Raw genomic sequence first — 16,284 nt, forward strand, 5'->3', positions numbered from 1 at the left:
AACTGTTATAGCTACTGATAACAGAAATCAGCTAAATTTTCCCAAAGGGAATAACTTAGCAAGAAAGCCAGGCGAAAGTATATCTGAACAGGGAGAGATGTATGATGAATGAATGATTCTGGTGAAAATTCACTGCAGCTTACTTCACGTCTATATGAACACAGTTATTCAATGATGTGCAGAAACTATTGAGGATTTCACAATGTTTATGGATAACAGGTTTTTAAAGTGTTTGCTGTGTAAACATTGCTGTACAGTGCACAACTACAGAATTCAAAACCACAAATGATAGCCACGTTCAGACAGTATCATGAATAGAATGTATCATTGGCTTCAGTTATGATTTTTAAGTCTTCAGTACAGAGCTTCCGGTTTGTGGATTCTGTTGCTGCCTGTTTCTTTTTCGTACTGTGTGACAGAGGTATTACTGAACGTTTATTATACTCTTTCAATATGAATAATATCACAACCTGAGGCTAGACTCTGAAACAAATCTGCAATCATTTTTCCATTGTAATTATTCATTCATGTCATCAAAGTAAATCCTTCAGCTAATAGCATGCTTTTAAAATTCTGACAGGTAATGGTCCCTATTAAAATCCATTGCTGAAAAGTTCACCTTGCATCTCATTGTCAAAGTTATGTTGCTCTCTTCCTTTCATATAACTTTATCACTGAATAATTTCATCAGTTGAACATATAATATGAAAATCATGATTGAGAATCAACCTATCACTTATTCAGTTTAAAAACAATGAGAAGTGAACAGGGAAAAACATACATTTAGGTATAATATTGAAGGTGTATGTGCATACAATCATATAGGCTTTCAGAACTTCAAATCTTTAAATATAGCTGATTTTCTATGGTGTTGTACATGGGCCAAATGATGCACCAAAGAGTTCAAAGTGAGTTAGCATAATCAGCTATCAGTAGCTTGGATTTTCCATCAAGTCTGCCCAATTTATGGGTGTAAAGCAGGTGAACCCAATTGGATTTTTGGACAGAGTTCTTTGATGCTGGATCTCCACCCACTTGTACATCATTCATTGTGTCGTAATTTCTAGTAGTAATAGGAAGCACATATCCATTTTTGAGAATTTGCATGTAAATAAGATGAAAATCACATGGCTTAGAGTTTCCGCTTGGCTGAGTTGGTTTTTCCAGCACAATTCCCCCGAAATTGACCAAACCCGTTCAAAAGATCGAGGATTTTTAAGCACAAATTACGTCCAGTGCAAATCGAGTTTCCTTGATCTTTTGCGCTGGTTTTAAAAATATCGTGCTAGAAGCCGGCCCTGCCTACAAAACTGGCTACGCCCCCAATCAAATTAATCACCATGTCAAGCTTCTGCTAATTGCGCTCATTTGTGGGCCTTCCAGGAGGGTCTTAAAATGAAACAGTTTTAAGTGCAAGGGCACTAACCCACATTTTAAAAGCTTTTAAATATTTAATTTACTAAGAAACAAAGAGGAAGAAATTGGGGATAGTTCCTGATTGCACACAGGAAGGTTAAAGTAACAATGATCTCAGTCTTTATTAAGACACTCCAGAGTGAGGAACAGGCCTTAGGGGCCGGCTTATGTACAGTGCTCTCAAGGGATGCTTGGATCCCTTGGGACTTCAGGGGATGCACTCCCTGGTGGCGGAACATGGGAGTGCATGCTTTACAGATACACAACATCACTCCCCCCCAAAGTCAAAGTGAAAACTATTTCCAAGGTGAGGCGGTCGGGAGCCTTTCTTTCCCTGATGGACTGCCTCGGTACAAATGTCTGTTCTGGTGTGTTGGCTGGGCCCTCGCTGGGCTGGTGTGTTGTTGGCCCTGCAGGGCTGCTGGGTGAGCCTGGCCTTGCTGGGCTGTTGGGCGTGATGGGTTCGATTTCCTGGTCCGGTGTGGTGTCGTTGATCCTTTGGGTGTGTTGTGGGCTCGAAAAAGGTGGTGTCTGCTGTGGGTTATTCAGGGAGGTCTGTGAACTGCAGCCTCGTTTGGTCCAGGTGCTTTCTGCAAATTTGTCCATTGGCTAGTTTGACTACAAACACCCTATTCCCTTCTTTAGCTATCACCGTGCCCGCGATCCACTTGGGACCATGTCCATAGTTTAGCACATACACAGGGTCATTCAGATCAATTTCCCGTGACACAGTGGTGCGACCATCGTTTATATTTTGTTGCTGCCGCCTGCTCTCTACCTGATCATGCAGGTTGGGGTGAACCAGCGACAGTCTGGTTTTAAGTGTCCTTTCCATAAGTAGCTCAGCCGGGGGCACCCCGATCTCGTGCGGTAGCTGAGCAGTACTCAGGACAGGCGGGTTTGGAGTGAGATTCTGTGACTCGTTTATGGCTCAGTTTGATTGTTTTTACTGGCCGCTCTGCCTGGAGAATGGTGTAAACGGGGCCAACATGACATGTTTGATCCCATTGCCGGTCATAAATTCTGTAAATTCGGCACTGGTGAAACATGGCCTGTTGTCACTGACCATTATGTCAGGCAGTCCGTGGGTGGCAAACATAGCCCTCAGGCTTTCAATGGTGACGATGGCGGTGCTTCCCGACATTCTTTCACTTTCAATCCATTTTAAAAAAGCATCCACCTCCACCAGGAACATTTTACCGAGAAACAGGCCCGAATAGTCGACATGGATCCTCGACCATGGTCTGGAGGGCCAGGACCACAAACTTAGTGCTGCCTCTCTGGGCGTGTTGCTCAACTGAGCACACATGGGGCATTGCCGTACACAGGACTCTAAGTCAGAGTTGATACCAGGCCACCACACGTGGGATCTGGCTATCGCTTTCATCATTACTATACCCGGGTGTGTGCTATGGAGATTCGAGATGAACGTCTCCCTGCCTTTTTTTGGTAGCACTACGCAGTTACCCCACAACAGGCAGTCTGCCTGAATGGACAGCTCGTCCTTTCGCCGCTGGAATGGCTTGATTAGCTCTTGCATTTTAACGGGGATGCTGGACCAGCTCCCATGCAGTACACAGTTTTTTACTAGGGACAGCAGAGGATCTTAGCTGGGCCGTAACAGGTGATTTATCATTTTCAAACGCTTCCATGACCATCAACAAGTCTGCGGGTTGCGTCACCATCAACAAGTTTGCAGGCTGTGCCATTTCCACCCCCGTGGTGGGCAATGGTAGCCGCCTGAGAGCATCCGCACAGTTCTCGGTGCCTAGCCTGTGGCAGATGGTATAGTTATACGCTGATAGCGCGAGCGCCCACCTTTGTATGCAGGCTCAGGCATGAGTATTTATCCCCTTGATTTCAGCGAACAGGGATATGAGGGGCTTGTGATCGGTTTCCAGCTCAAATTTGAGGCCAAACAGGTACTGATGCATTTTCTTTACCCGAACACACAAGCTAATGCCTCTTTCTCAATCATGCTGTAGGCCCTCTCGGCCTTAGACAAGCTCCTGGAGGCGGAGGCATTGGCAACAGGTTTCAACTTCCCGGCAATGTTAGCTTGTTGTAATACACACTCGACTCCGTACGACGACACATCACATGCTAGCACAAGTCTTTTACATGGGTTATACAATACAAGCAGCTTGTTGGAGCATAAAATGTTTCTGGCTTTCTCAAAAGCAATTACTTGGTTTTTTTCCCCATACCCAGTCCTCACCTTTACGCAATAACACATGTAGGGACTCTAAGAGGGTGCTTAACCCCGGTAGGAAGTTGCCAAAATAGCTGAGGAATCCCAGGAACGACCGCAGCTCCATGACGTTCTGTGGCCTGGGCCTGATAGCCTCTGGCTTGGCGTCTGTGGGCCGAATGCTGTCTGCCGCGATCTTTCTCCCCAAGAACTCCACTTCTGCTGCCATGAAGATGCATTTCGACCTCTTCAGCCGCAGCCCTACGCAATCCAGTCACTGGAGGACCTCCTCCAGGTTTTGTAGGTGCTCGACAGTGTCCTGATCCGTGACCAATATGTCATCCTGAAAAACCACCGTGCATGGTACCAACTTGAGTGGGCTCTCCATGTTTCTCTGGAAGATCGCTGCAGCTCACCGAATTCCAAACGGGCATCTGTTGTAGATGAACAGTCCCTTGTGCATGTTGATGTAGGTGTGACCCTTCGAAGACTCCTCCAGCTCCTGCTTCTTGTAGGCCGAAGTCAGGTCGAGCTTGGTGAACGTCTTGCCTCCTGCCAGCATCGCAAATAGGTTGTCTGTCTTAGGTAGCAGGTATTGGTCCTGTAGCGAGAAACGATTAATAGTTACTTTATAATCTCTGCAAATCCTGACCGTGCCATCACTTTTGAGTACTGGAACAATCGGGCTGGCCCACTCGTTGAATTACACTGGGGAGATGATGCCCTCGCGTTGCAGCTTGTCTAGCTCGATTTCCACTCTCTCCCTCATCATGTGAAGTACCGCTCGCGCCTTGTGGTGAATGTGTCATGCCTCTGGGACCAAGTGGATCCGCACCTTCGCCCCGGAAATGTTTCCAATGCCTGGCTCAAAAAGGTAAGGATATTTGTTAAGAACCTGGGTACATGAGGCCTCATCGACATGTGATAGCGCCCGGATGTCATCCCAGTTCCAGAGGATTGTGCCCAGCCAGCTCCTTCCAAGCAATGTGGGGCCATCACCCGGGACAATCCAGAGTGGCAGTTCATGCACCGTGCCCTCGTAGGTGATCTTGACCATGGCGCTGGCCAGGACAGTGATGAGCTCTTTGGTGTACGTTCTCAGTTTCGTGTCGATGGAGCTCAGGACTGGTCGGAGTGCATTGTTGCACCACAGTCTCTCAAACATCTTTTTATTCATGATGGATTGGCTAGCGTCAGTGTCCAGTTCCATGGCTACGGATAATTCATTCAATTTTACATTTAGCGTCGAAAATGTGTGCACCCCGTGTAGTTCAGCATCTGCCTCCTCTCTCTGAAGCTTGAAATTGATTTGATCCACCATGGACCGATCTTCCTCTGCCACGTGGTGGTTAGCAGGTTTTGCAGAGCTTGCAGCTTGTCTGCAAGCTCGTTGGAGGTGCCCCATTGTTCCACAGCTCTTGCAAACATACCCTTTGAAGCGGAATGAATAGGCTGAATGGAAGCCTCCACAACGCCAACAAGGTGTGAATTGCCTTGCATTCATCCTTTGTTGCAGACTGAGTCATCTGGGTCACCTGAGGCCTGCTGGCAGTTGCAGGCTCGTGGTTTCGGCCCTGTACATTTCTGCTCGCAAACACAGTTCCCGTTAATTTATGAACATTGCTTGCCCTTGTGTGCTGAGAGATTTGTTTGGTGTTATCACTGGTGGACATAAACTCCTGTGCTATCGCAATGGCCTTACTGAGGGTCGGTGTCTTTTCAGTCAAAAGTTTTCGTAGGATGATCTTGTGGCCAATGCCCAGTACAAAAAAGTCTCTGAGCATTTGCTCCAGGTAGCCATCAAACTCACATTGTCCTGCAAGTCGCCTTAGCTCAGTGACGTAGCTCGCCACTTCCTGACCTTCAGATCGCTGGCACGTGTAGAACCGATACCTCGCCATCAGCACGCTCTCCCTTGGGTTAAGATGCTCCTGACCCAGTGTACACAGCTCCTCATATGACTTATCTGTGGATTTCACCGGAACCAGAAGATTATTTATGAGGCTGTAGGTCGGTGCCCCGCTGACCGCGAGGAGGGCCGCTCTCCTTTTTGCAGCGCTTTCTTCTCCGTCCAGCTTGTTGGCTACAAAGTACTGGTCTAGCCATTCGACATAGGCTTCCCAGTCCTCACCCTCCAAGAACTTCTTCAGCATACCCACAGTTTGCTACATCTTTGAGTTGGATTCGTATACTCATTGCCAGTTATTGTGTTCTTTACACAGATGAGACTGCACACAGGGAGGTTAAAGTAACAGTTACCTCAGTCTTTATTAAGACATTCCAGAGTAGGGAACAGACCTTACGGGCCGGCTTATATACAGTGCTCCCAAGGGATGCTGGGATCCCTTGGGACTTCAGGGGATGCACTCTCTGGTGGCGGAACATGGGAGTGCATGCTTTACAGATACACAACAGTTTGCACCTCCTGTTAGCCCCCCTGGGGAGCGCTGACGGGGCGCAATGACTTTTCACCCGGGCGCGGCGCCACTAATGACTCTGCTAAATTCTGCGGTAGTTTAGCGGCGGCGGTGACCAGTCGCGCATCGCTCCACTGCGATAGCGTTGACAACATCATCACCATGCACAGTTCCTCCTTTTCACCCCGGAAAAACGCGAGATCCGTGCCGCGATCTGGCAGCCCAGCACTCCGCGTGAGTGCTGTGCTGGTGACACAGCATCCCACTGCCGGGTGGTCCACACAGAGTAGGCAGCTCCCTTGGCTTCCATCCTGTTAGCGCCCCGGAGAGGAAGTGGAGCGCGTTCTTTTGTGCTCCACTTCCTCTCAGGGATGTTAACCCCAATTTTGAGAGTGGGGCGGGCATCCGCGCCTGGTGCAAGAAGTTGCACCTCATGGATGATACCACCTCCAAACAGGGAGCAATGGAATTTTTCCCCCAAAGTGTACACTAATAAAACTAATAAATGGTTCTGGATAGTCTATTTAAATAATTTTCAGTTAGTTAAAATTGGGTTCCTCACACGCGGTGAACTAGAAAACTTTGATTAAAAATGCTTCTTATTTGTGATAAACCCCATTTTCAGCTGTATTAATGAAATTGCACCAAGTTACTATTCTTAAATACATTAATGAATTTTTTTGCAATCCAAGAAAAGAAAATCAATGATGTTCTAAAACAATGCACAATTGCGCTGGTTCATGGATGAGTTTATGGGGGTGAAATTGCATACCGTCACGAGGCAGGAGATCCGACACCAGGTGCAGAAGTCCAGCCCCGCGACCTATATGACAACTAACCAGCAACTTGTATTTATATAGCGCCTTTAACGTAATAAGCCATACCAAGGTGCGTCGAAGGAATATTATCAATCAAAATTTGACACCGAGCCACGTTAGGAGATATTGGGATAGATGATCAAAAGATGGTCAAAGAGTTATGTTTTAAAAAGCATCTTATAGAGGTGGAGAGGTTTAGGGAGTGAATTCCAGAGCTTGGGGTCTCGGCAGCTGAAGGCACAGCCACCAATGGTGGAGCGATTATTCGGGTTACTGCCCGGAGAGCAAGTGGAGCGCAAAATATTGCACTCCACTTGCTCTGTGGGGCGCGAGCAGGGCGGAAGGACCCTAGCCCCCAATCCTAACCCTAACCCATGCATTTCATTAAAGGGAAGGGCCAAGCTGCCGACTCTGCAGTCAATAAACGGGGCAATCCCTGGACCACCAGTGAGTGAGGTGCCGTGGCAGTAGCCATTTTTGTTCTCAATTCCCCACCTCCCTTTTAATTTTCACCCCGCGAGCTGCCTACAACTGCGGAGCATTACCGGTTACCACTGCCACTAAACTCCAGTAAAATGTTGCGGGAGTTGTTAGCGACACCATGCCCACGAGCGTTACCGGGAGGTGCAAATGCCCTGAATTTCTTCCCCTCTGTTTGAGATTATGCAAATGAGTCTGAGTGGCACTTGAACCATAAAATCAATTTGGAACACTAGCACAAATTTGAGCACAATTTGTGCCCGCACTGTTGGTTGTGCCCAAATTGGAAACTCTACCCTGACATCTTTACATCAAATGCCCATTCTTTATCATTTCTGTTCACTTGTGTTGGTTACTCTTCACACCTGTATGAAATGGGTGTCCAAGGTTGTTTAGGCAGTAGAGGGAAGGCAGAAGAAGAGAATTTAAAGTCTGGCATCAATATTGTTGTGCCAGTTTAAAGCTGACTTATGACTCGCATTTGGTGGGTTTGTTTTGTATTTTGCTATTGACAAATATTTGACACTTTTCTTTGTGTCATTTGCTGTGAGTTTGTCACCTTTCTCCCCACTATCTTACATATGCATAATGGGTTTCCCATGGTGAATGCTCCAATATGTTTGCTTTTTGGAGGGCTACTCAGGCAGCTCTGAAGGTGCACAGTGCCCATCCGGCAACATCACTTACATTAGCCAGTTAATCGTGCACAGATGCATAAAGCAAATGAAGCATTGTTTGTTAGGGCAAGCAATATCATGCTTCCATGGCCAATGCACAGCAGCATGAGAGGGTAGAGCAAATTTACAGAGTGGCAGGATTCCTAAAGGTGCTAGGAGCCATAGCTTGCACCCACATGGCTCTATGTGCCTTTTTACTCAATGCAACAACCTGCATCAATGGGAAAGGATTCCAATCTCTCGATGGGCAGCACAATTCAGTAGATGAATCTCAAAAAACAAAATGGGATGATAGATTCTACACTGAGCCTTTGATGGGATAGTGCAGTCAGGCCCTTAAATAAAACTTTCATTGGTTTTTGATGAGATGAAATTGATAAAGCCTCATGCCCTGAGGTTGACCCTTATGATTGTGATACTTTGTCCTCACATTGCTCTGTCAGTGATAAAGACAAAAACATTTAGCTCTGTAGCTCAGTTGCCGTACCAATTGTGACTTCAGATAACCCCTATGGTTACACAAGGGGGAAAAGCTAATAGGTGGAGTAATATATTCTATTCAAAAAGGCTGAAGATCCCAGGGTAATTTCGAAGTAATCACTGGGTAATTTATAATTGTCATATTCTATCTGTTTTATATTAAATTCGGTATGTGGAAGTGTGCATTTCATTGAAAACTTTCGCAGTATCAGTGCACCTATGGGCAAATCCAATATGTGGTACCAGTTACTCTTCTAACTGCAAAGCTAAGATAAAATAGTAAAGTAACTCTTCTTAATTGTTCAGCACTTAGAGACACAAACCGCCGAAGCAATCTCCGAGATTTAAATCCCTTCACCGTTTCATGCGATGGTGCCAGTGCAATTGTCCTATATGTTGGAGCACATATCTGACCCGTTGCATTTTCTTTGGAACCCTATTACTTAAAACCAGATCCATGGTCCAGTTGTTTCAGAGAAGCCTTGATGGATGTTCATCCCCTACGAGTGTAAGTGTCACGATGCACCCCTGGTGCCTTCCAGCGCTAACCCTACAAAATTATACAGGGTCAGGGGGAGATCTCCCTATTTATGTAATCCAGGCAGGTGGCATACCACCAGGGACACATCTCAGGCTTTGCTGGTGGAAGAAGGCCACAACATATAGCAGAGAGGTTTCAGGGAGGTTGCCAGGAAACCCCCATGCAGCTTTTCTAAGTGGATCATTGGCTACTTTTATAAGGGAGACATAAAAAAACTACAAAAATATTTTCAATCTTCAGGAATAGTGAAACCCCAGGCATGTCCGACTTCCACCAGATGGCAGATTGGCAGATATTTTTTCTTAGGCAGTCTCTCGAAGTCGAGGATGATTTCCTTCCACACTAAAAATGAGTTCTCAGGTGACTGAAGAGTCCAATGCAGGACCTACGGTCTCTATCACAGGTGGGGCAGACGGAACGGCTGGGTGAGGTGCCTGGGTTGCTGCACGCTCCTTCCGCTGTCTACCCTTAGCTTCAGCTTGTTCTCGTCGATGAGACTCTAGGTGTTCAACGCCTTCCCGGGTGCTTTTCATTCACTTTGAGCGGTCTTGGGCCAGGGATTCCCAGGTGTCGCTGGGGATGTTGCGCTTTTTCAAGGAGGCTTTGAGGCTGTCCTTGAAATGGGGCTTGCTTACCAGGTCGGAGCTCCGAGTAGAGCCCTTGTTTTGGGAGTCTTGTGTCAGGCATGCGGACGATGTGGCCTGCCCAACAGAGCTGATCGAGTGTGGTCAGTGCTTCGATGCTGGGGATGTTGGCCTGAACGTTAGTGCGTCTATCCTGCCAATGGATTTCAGGATCTTGGTGAACCAGAATTGGTGGTACTTCTCCAGTGTCTTGAGGTGTCTGCTGTACATAATCCATGTCTCTGAACCATATAGGAGGGCGGGTATCACTATGCATCTGTAGACCATGAGCTTGGTGCTGGATTTGAGGTCCTGGTCTTCAAACACTCTCTTCCTCAGGCAACCAAAGGCTGCACTGACACACTCAAGGTGGTGTTGAACCTCGTCGTCGATGTCAGCCCTTGTTGATAGTAGCCTCCCGAGGTATCGAAAATGGTCCACATTTTCCAAGGCCTCATCATGGACTTTGATAACCAGGGGGCAGTGCTGTGTGGCGAGGGCAGGTTGGTAGAGAAGCTTTGTCTTACAGATGTTTAGTATAAGCCCCATGCACTCGTACGCTTCAGTGACTTGGAGTTCGGCCTCCGAGTGTGTGCAGATGGAGGTGTCATCTGCGCACTGTAATTCAATGACAGAGGACGGGACAATCTTGGATCTGGCCTGGAGGTGGCAGAGGTTGAACAGATTCCCGTTTGTTGTGTCATTTAGCTCCACTCCAGCAGGGAGCTTGCTGAGGGTGAGATGGAGCATTGCAGCAAGGAAGATCGAGAAGAGCGTTGGTGTGATGACACAGCCTTGCTTGACCCCGGTCCAAACATGAATTGGGTCTGTGGTGGATCTGTTGGTCAGGATCACAGCTTGCATGTCATCATGAAGCAGGCAGAGGATGGTGCCAAACTTTTGAGGGCAGCTGAAACAGAGGAGGAAGCTCCATAATCTCTCACGGTTGACCGTGTCGAAGTCATTTGTGAGGTCAAAGAAGGCCATATACAAGGGTTGATGATGTTCCCTGCATTTCTCTTGTAATTGCCGCGCGGTGAAGATAATTTCCGTTGTGCCCCTTAGTAGGCGGAATCCGCATTGCGACTGTGGGAGGAGCTTTTTAGCCACAGGGAAAAGGCGACTGAGGCGGATTCTTGCAATGACTTTCCCTGGGAGATTCCTCTGTAGTTACCACAGTGGAACTTGTCACCTTTCTTTAAGATGGTCACGATTACGTAGTTTCTGAGATTGCCTGGCCTGATCTCCTTCCAGATAAAAAGAAATGAGGTCATGCATTCGTGCCAATAGTGCTTCTCCACCATACTTGAGTGCTTCGGTGGGGATTCAATCTGCTCCTGAGCTCTTGTTGTTCATCAGCTGTTAGATGGCCTTTTCTACCTCATGCCAGGCTGGGGTTGTGCTGAGATGGTGGCGGGTAGTATGCTGTGGGATGGAGTTGAGGACACTCGCATCGAAGACAGAGTCTCGGTTCAGGAGATCTTCTAAATGCTCCTTCCAGCGGGCACTGGCAGCCTCACTGTCCTTGATGAGTACCTCTCCATTCTTGGCCCGCAGTGGGGTAGGGCCTTGTATGCTTGGGCAGTCGGTCAACTTGACTGCGCTAAAGAATCCTCGCAAGTTGTGGCTGTCAGCTAGCTGCTGGATCTTCTGCACTTTCTCAACTCACTATCTGTTCTTGAGGTCGCGGGTTTTTTGTTGGACTTCAGCCTCAACCATCTGCAGAGCTGCTTTTTGCTCACGAGTTGTGTTGTTGTTTCCAGTTCAAGAATGCCTGGCGCTTGCGGCTTATGAGCTCCTGGATTTCCTCGTCATTCTCGTCGAACCAGTCTGGGTGTTTCGTGGTCGAGTAGCCGAGTGTCTCTTCGCTGGTGCTAATTATGGAAGCCTTGAGGGCAGACCAGATGCCGTGGACATTCTGTATCTCTGGGTCACCGGGAGTCATCAGGTTGGTAGTGAGGCGCTGGCTGAATAGGGCTTTCTTAGCAGGGTCTTTGAAAGCCCCAGTGTTGATTTACCTGCAGCAATTTTTCTTTTGCCGTCACTCCTTTGGGGCTACTTTGATGGAGATGACAGAACTGATTTGGCGATGGTCCGTCAAGCAGTCATCAGCTCCTGTCACAGTGCAGTTGATGCGCATGTCCTTGCGGTCCCTCGCACTGATGATGACGTAGTCCAGCAGATGCCAATGCTTGGAGCGAGGGTGTTGCCATGAAGCCTTGCACTTGTCTCTGACGGAACAAGATGTTGGTCACGACAAGGCCATGTTCTAAGCATTTCGTCAGGAGCAGGGTACCGTTGGAGTTGGCTTTCCCCACCCCTTCTCTGCCGATCACACCTGCCCAGAGGTCTGTGTCCTTTTCAACTCTGGCGTTGAAGTCACCAAGAAGGATCAGCTTGTCATCCGTTGGGACTCGGGACAGGGATTGTTCGAGGCTGGAATAGAATTCCTCTTTGGTGTTGTCTATAGCTTCCAGTGTTGGGTCGTACACGCTGATGACCGTAGCACACTGGTTCTGGGCTAGGGTGAGCCGTAGGGTCATGAGGCGTTCGTTTAACCCACAAGGGGAATCTCTGAGATGGCCAACGAGCTTATTCTTTATGGTGAAGCCTTTGCCATGGAGGCGGCGTACTTCTTTTGGTTTGCCTTTCCAGAAGAAGGTGTAACCACCGCCTTGTTCTTTGAGCTGGCCTTGCCCTGCCCAACGGGTCTTGCTTAGGGCGGCGATGTCTACGGTCGAAATGCCTGAGTTCCCGGGCAACTATAGCAGTGTGACGTTCTAGTCTGTCGCTGTTGGGGTTGTCCATGAAGGTCCTGACTTTCCAGGTCCCGAACATCATTTTGAAGGGTGGAAGATGCCTGTGCGTGAATTCTTTTAAAGTGGGGTGGCCGTTGCACACCAGCTACCACACAGGCTTGGCAGAGCAAGGTCTTGGTCCAATTTCAAGGGGATCCAAGACGACTGGAGACCAGGCTCTGCAGCATGGGCCTAGTTCATTCACACACACGCATACTCCTGCTGTCCTACTTTCTGCTTCCCGCCGGTCCACTTTCCCTAGGTTTCATAGGGTGCAGTGGTGGCCTCATGACCTCGCTGTTGGCCCGTGCTGCTCCTTCGCTGGGCCTCGGCCTTGCCAGTCCGCTGCTCACCGACCTCCGAACCTCCCGTGCCTCGACGATCTCCGCTCCTCCCTCTCATAAGAACATAAGAAATAGGAGCTGCAGTAGGCCATACGGCCCCTCGAGCCTGCTCCGCCATTTAATACGATCATGGCTGATCTGATCATGGACTCAGGCCTACTTCCCTGCCCATTCACCATAAACCCTTATTCCCTTATTGGCTAAGAAACTGTCTATCTCTGTCTTAAATTTATTCAATGACCCAGCTTCCACGGCTCTCTGAGGCAGCGAAATCTGTAGATTTACAACCCTCAGAGAAGAAATTCCTCCTCATCTCAGTTATAAATGGGTGGGCCCTAATTCTAATATTATGGGCTAGAACGTCCACTTTTGTTGCCTGCTTAACGTCCACTTAATACCCATTTTACCACTGAAATTACATATAACGCCCATATAATCGCCCATTTTGGCACAAAATGGAAACTGGCGGGCATTTTTCGGAAACTTATCGCCGAGCCTTACTTTCCTCATGTGCTTAATGCCGAGAAAAAATATTACCGCCCCCCCTCACTTTTTTGGGCGGAATCAACAGAATGAGCGAATTCAACGTCCATAATATCGGCCAGCATTACTTTCTGCACGGAATTAAAGCCGAGAATCAATATTAACGCCCGGCCACTGTTTTTTGTCGTAAAGAGCATATTTACCCAAACTAGTGGCCATGGAGATCGCCCAGCGTCACTTTGACCACCTCGCACACATTTCACCCACAATATCGCTCGCTCAAAAAACCGCCCACAAAAGGTGGAACTAACCGGGACGAATGACAGCGTTACGGACGCCATGTTGTAGATCACATGTCGCGTCCTTTAAAAGGCTGCTGTGCTTCAACCTCAGCGGAGTTCGGATGTACTCCACAGGTCGTTTGAGTTGATGTGAACATCTCTACAAACATCTTGACCATACTGTGACCGATTGGAATTGAAGAGTTGTCTTCGTCGGGACATTCCTTGTTTGTGAGCAATTGGTGGAAAACAGAAAGCTAATGCAATGAGGCCTTCCTTTCTCACCCGCTCTTGGTGACCAAATACATGCAGCAGACTCTACATCGCTGAAGGAACGCTCCACTGCATTATGTGCCCAATGTAAGATGTGGCAGACAGATGAGGAGGACCAGATGTTACACCCCCCGCAAGTACAAGGAGAAGCGGTCTTACCTCGACTTGCCCGACACCACCTGCCTTCGGAAACTGCACTTCCACAAAGAGGTTATCACTGAGGTATGCCAGCTGATAAGAGCAGATCTGCAGTCTGCCAGCACCATCAGAACTGCACTGTCTGTCAAGGTCAAAGTCACCGCGGCACTGCCGTTCTACACCTCAGGTTCTTTTCAGGCCATAGCTGCCGACATTTGCAGACTTTCACAGCATGCCACACATCGCTGCATTTGACAGGTCACTGAAGCCCTGTATGCACGCAGGGGGGCCTTGATCAGCTTCCCTATGACTAGGGAGGCACAGAGTGAGAGTGCTCTAGAATTCGCCAGAATTGCAAACTGCCCCAAGGTGCAGGGAGCAATAGACTGTATGCACATCGCAATGCGAGCACCTTTTCAGGATGCTGAGATTTTCAGGAACCGCAAGGGATTCCACTCCCTGAATATCCAGCTGGTTGTCAACCACCAGCAACTTATACTGGCAGTGAATGCTCAATTTCCGGGCAGCATCCATGATGTTCAGAGCCTGCGTGAGAGCACTGTATCTGACTTGTTTAATAATCAGCCACAAGGTCAATGCTGGATGCTTGGGGACTGTCATGTATGTACTTTTGGGATCACTAGCCATGAGATGGCATCACTGTTGGAGGCCATTGGGCTGTACACACGTGTGTGCAGCCCAAGTATAAAAGGCCAGCCATTTTGTATATTAGTCATTTTGGGCCTTAATAAAGCAGAGCCAAGGTCAAACCTCTTGGAGTTAAACAGTACTCAGTCTAAAAGTTATTGCATACACAACATTTGGCGTCAAGGCAAAAAGGACCTTTGCATACAAAAATTAGCACAATTGGATTGTTGGAGCGATTTGTGGAAGGAGGCAGACTTTGTGAACCATTTTAGCCAGTTCTTCATGGCCAACAAAATGGAGGAGGTCGGCGATGCAGATTGGCGCCAGGCGGTGGTCCTCACAGTTTGCGGTCCAAAAATTTGTGATCTGATGAAGAGTCCAGTCCTGCCTGTGAGTCCAACAGAGAAGACGTATGAAGAATTGTGTACACTGGTACAGGACCACTTTAAGCCAGACGAAGGCATCATCATCTCGAGATACAGATTTTACATGCGCGTTCGCTCAAAGATATAAGTTCGGGGCTGTGTTGGCAGACATGCTGCGGGACTTCTTTGCAATTGGCATCAACCATGAGGTGATCCTGTGTAAACTACTGGTGGTGAAGACATTGGACTTGAACAGGACCATCACGGTCGCTCAGTCATGCATGACGACAGATAGAAGACTGATGCAGATATCAGTGAAAAATCAAACCTTGGCAAGTATTGTAAATATGATTGATTCGGCGTTCAGCAGAGCGGCAAATGATAGGACCTACCCGACTGTGTACACGAAACCTGTGGCTGCCCAAAGTCCGCCAGCGGGAATGCATCCGATTTCTCCGTGTTGGCGTTGTGGGGGAAATCACCGGAACCAGCAGTGCCGATTTAAGCAATATAATTGCAAAGGCTGTCTGAGAGTGGGACATCTCCAGCGCAAGCGTCCGCAGATAAGCAAGCATGCTGCGACACACCACATGGAAGATGATGATCAGACTAGCACGGATCCAGATACGCAATCCGAGATATCAGAGAAGGACGTGTATGGACGGTAGGTATTCTTAACTAAGAGCAAGCCAATAATGATGAACATGAAATTTAATGGAGTGCCGGTACCGATGGAACTGGACACGGGGGTGAGTCAATCGATAATGAGCCAGAGGGCATTCGACAAGCTGTGGGACACTAAGGCTGTGAGGCCCAGGCTGAGTCCAGTCAATGCCAAGTTGCACACCTACACCAAAGAACTCATAACGGTGATTAGCAGTGCCACAATTAAAGTGTTGTATAACGGTGCGGTTCACGAGTTACCGCTATGGATTATCCCAGGCAATGGCCCAAAGCTGTCCGGCAGGAACTGGCTTGAAAATATCAGGTGCGATTGGAACGACATCAAGGCGTTGTCATCGGAGAAAGATACATGTGCCCAAGTACTGAGCAAGTTCCCCTCGCTGTTTGAACCAGGCATCGGCAACTTCATGGGAGCCAAGGTGCAGATCCACGTGGACTCGGATGCAAGCCCGTCCATCATAAAGCTCGGGCAGTTCCATATATGATGAGGGAGAAGGTCGAAATTGAAGTAGACAGACTCCAGCGTGAAGGGATCATATCACCGGTTGAATTTAATGAATGGGCCAACCCCATTGTTCCTGTGCTGAAAAAGGATGGCACAGTCAGAATCTGTGGAGACTACAAGGC

Source organism: Pristiophorus japonicus, chromosome 6, assembly GCF_044704955.1.
Source record: "Pristiophorus japonicus isolate sPriJap1 chromosome 6, sPriJap1.hap1, whole genome shotgun sequence".
NCBI lineage: Eukaryota > Metazoa > Chordata > Chondrichthyes > Pristiophoridae > Pristiophorus > Pristiophorus japonicus.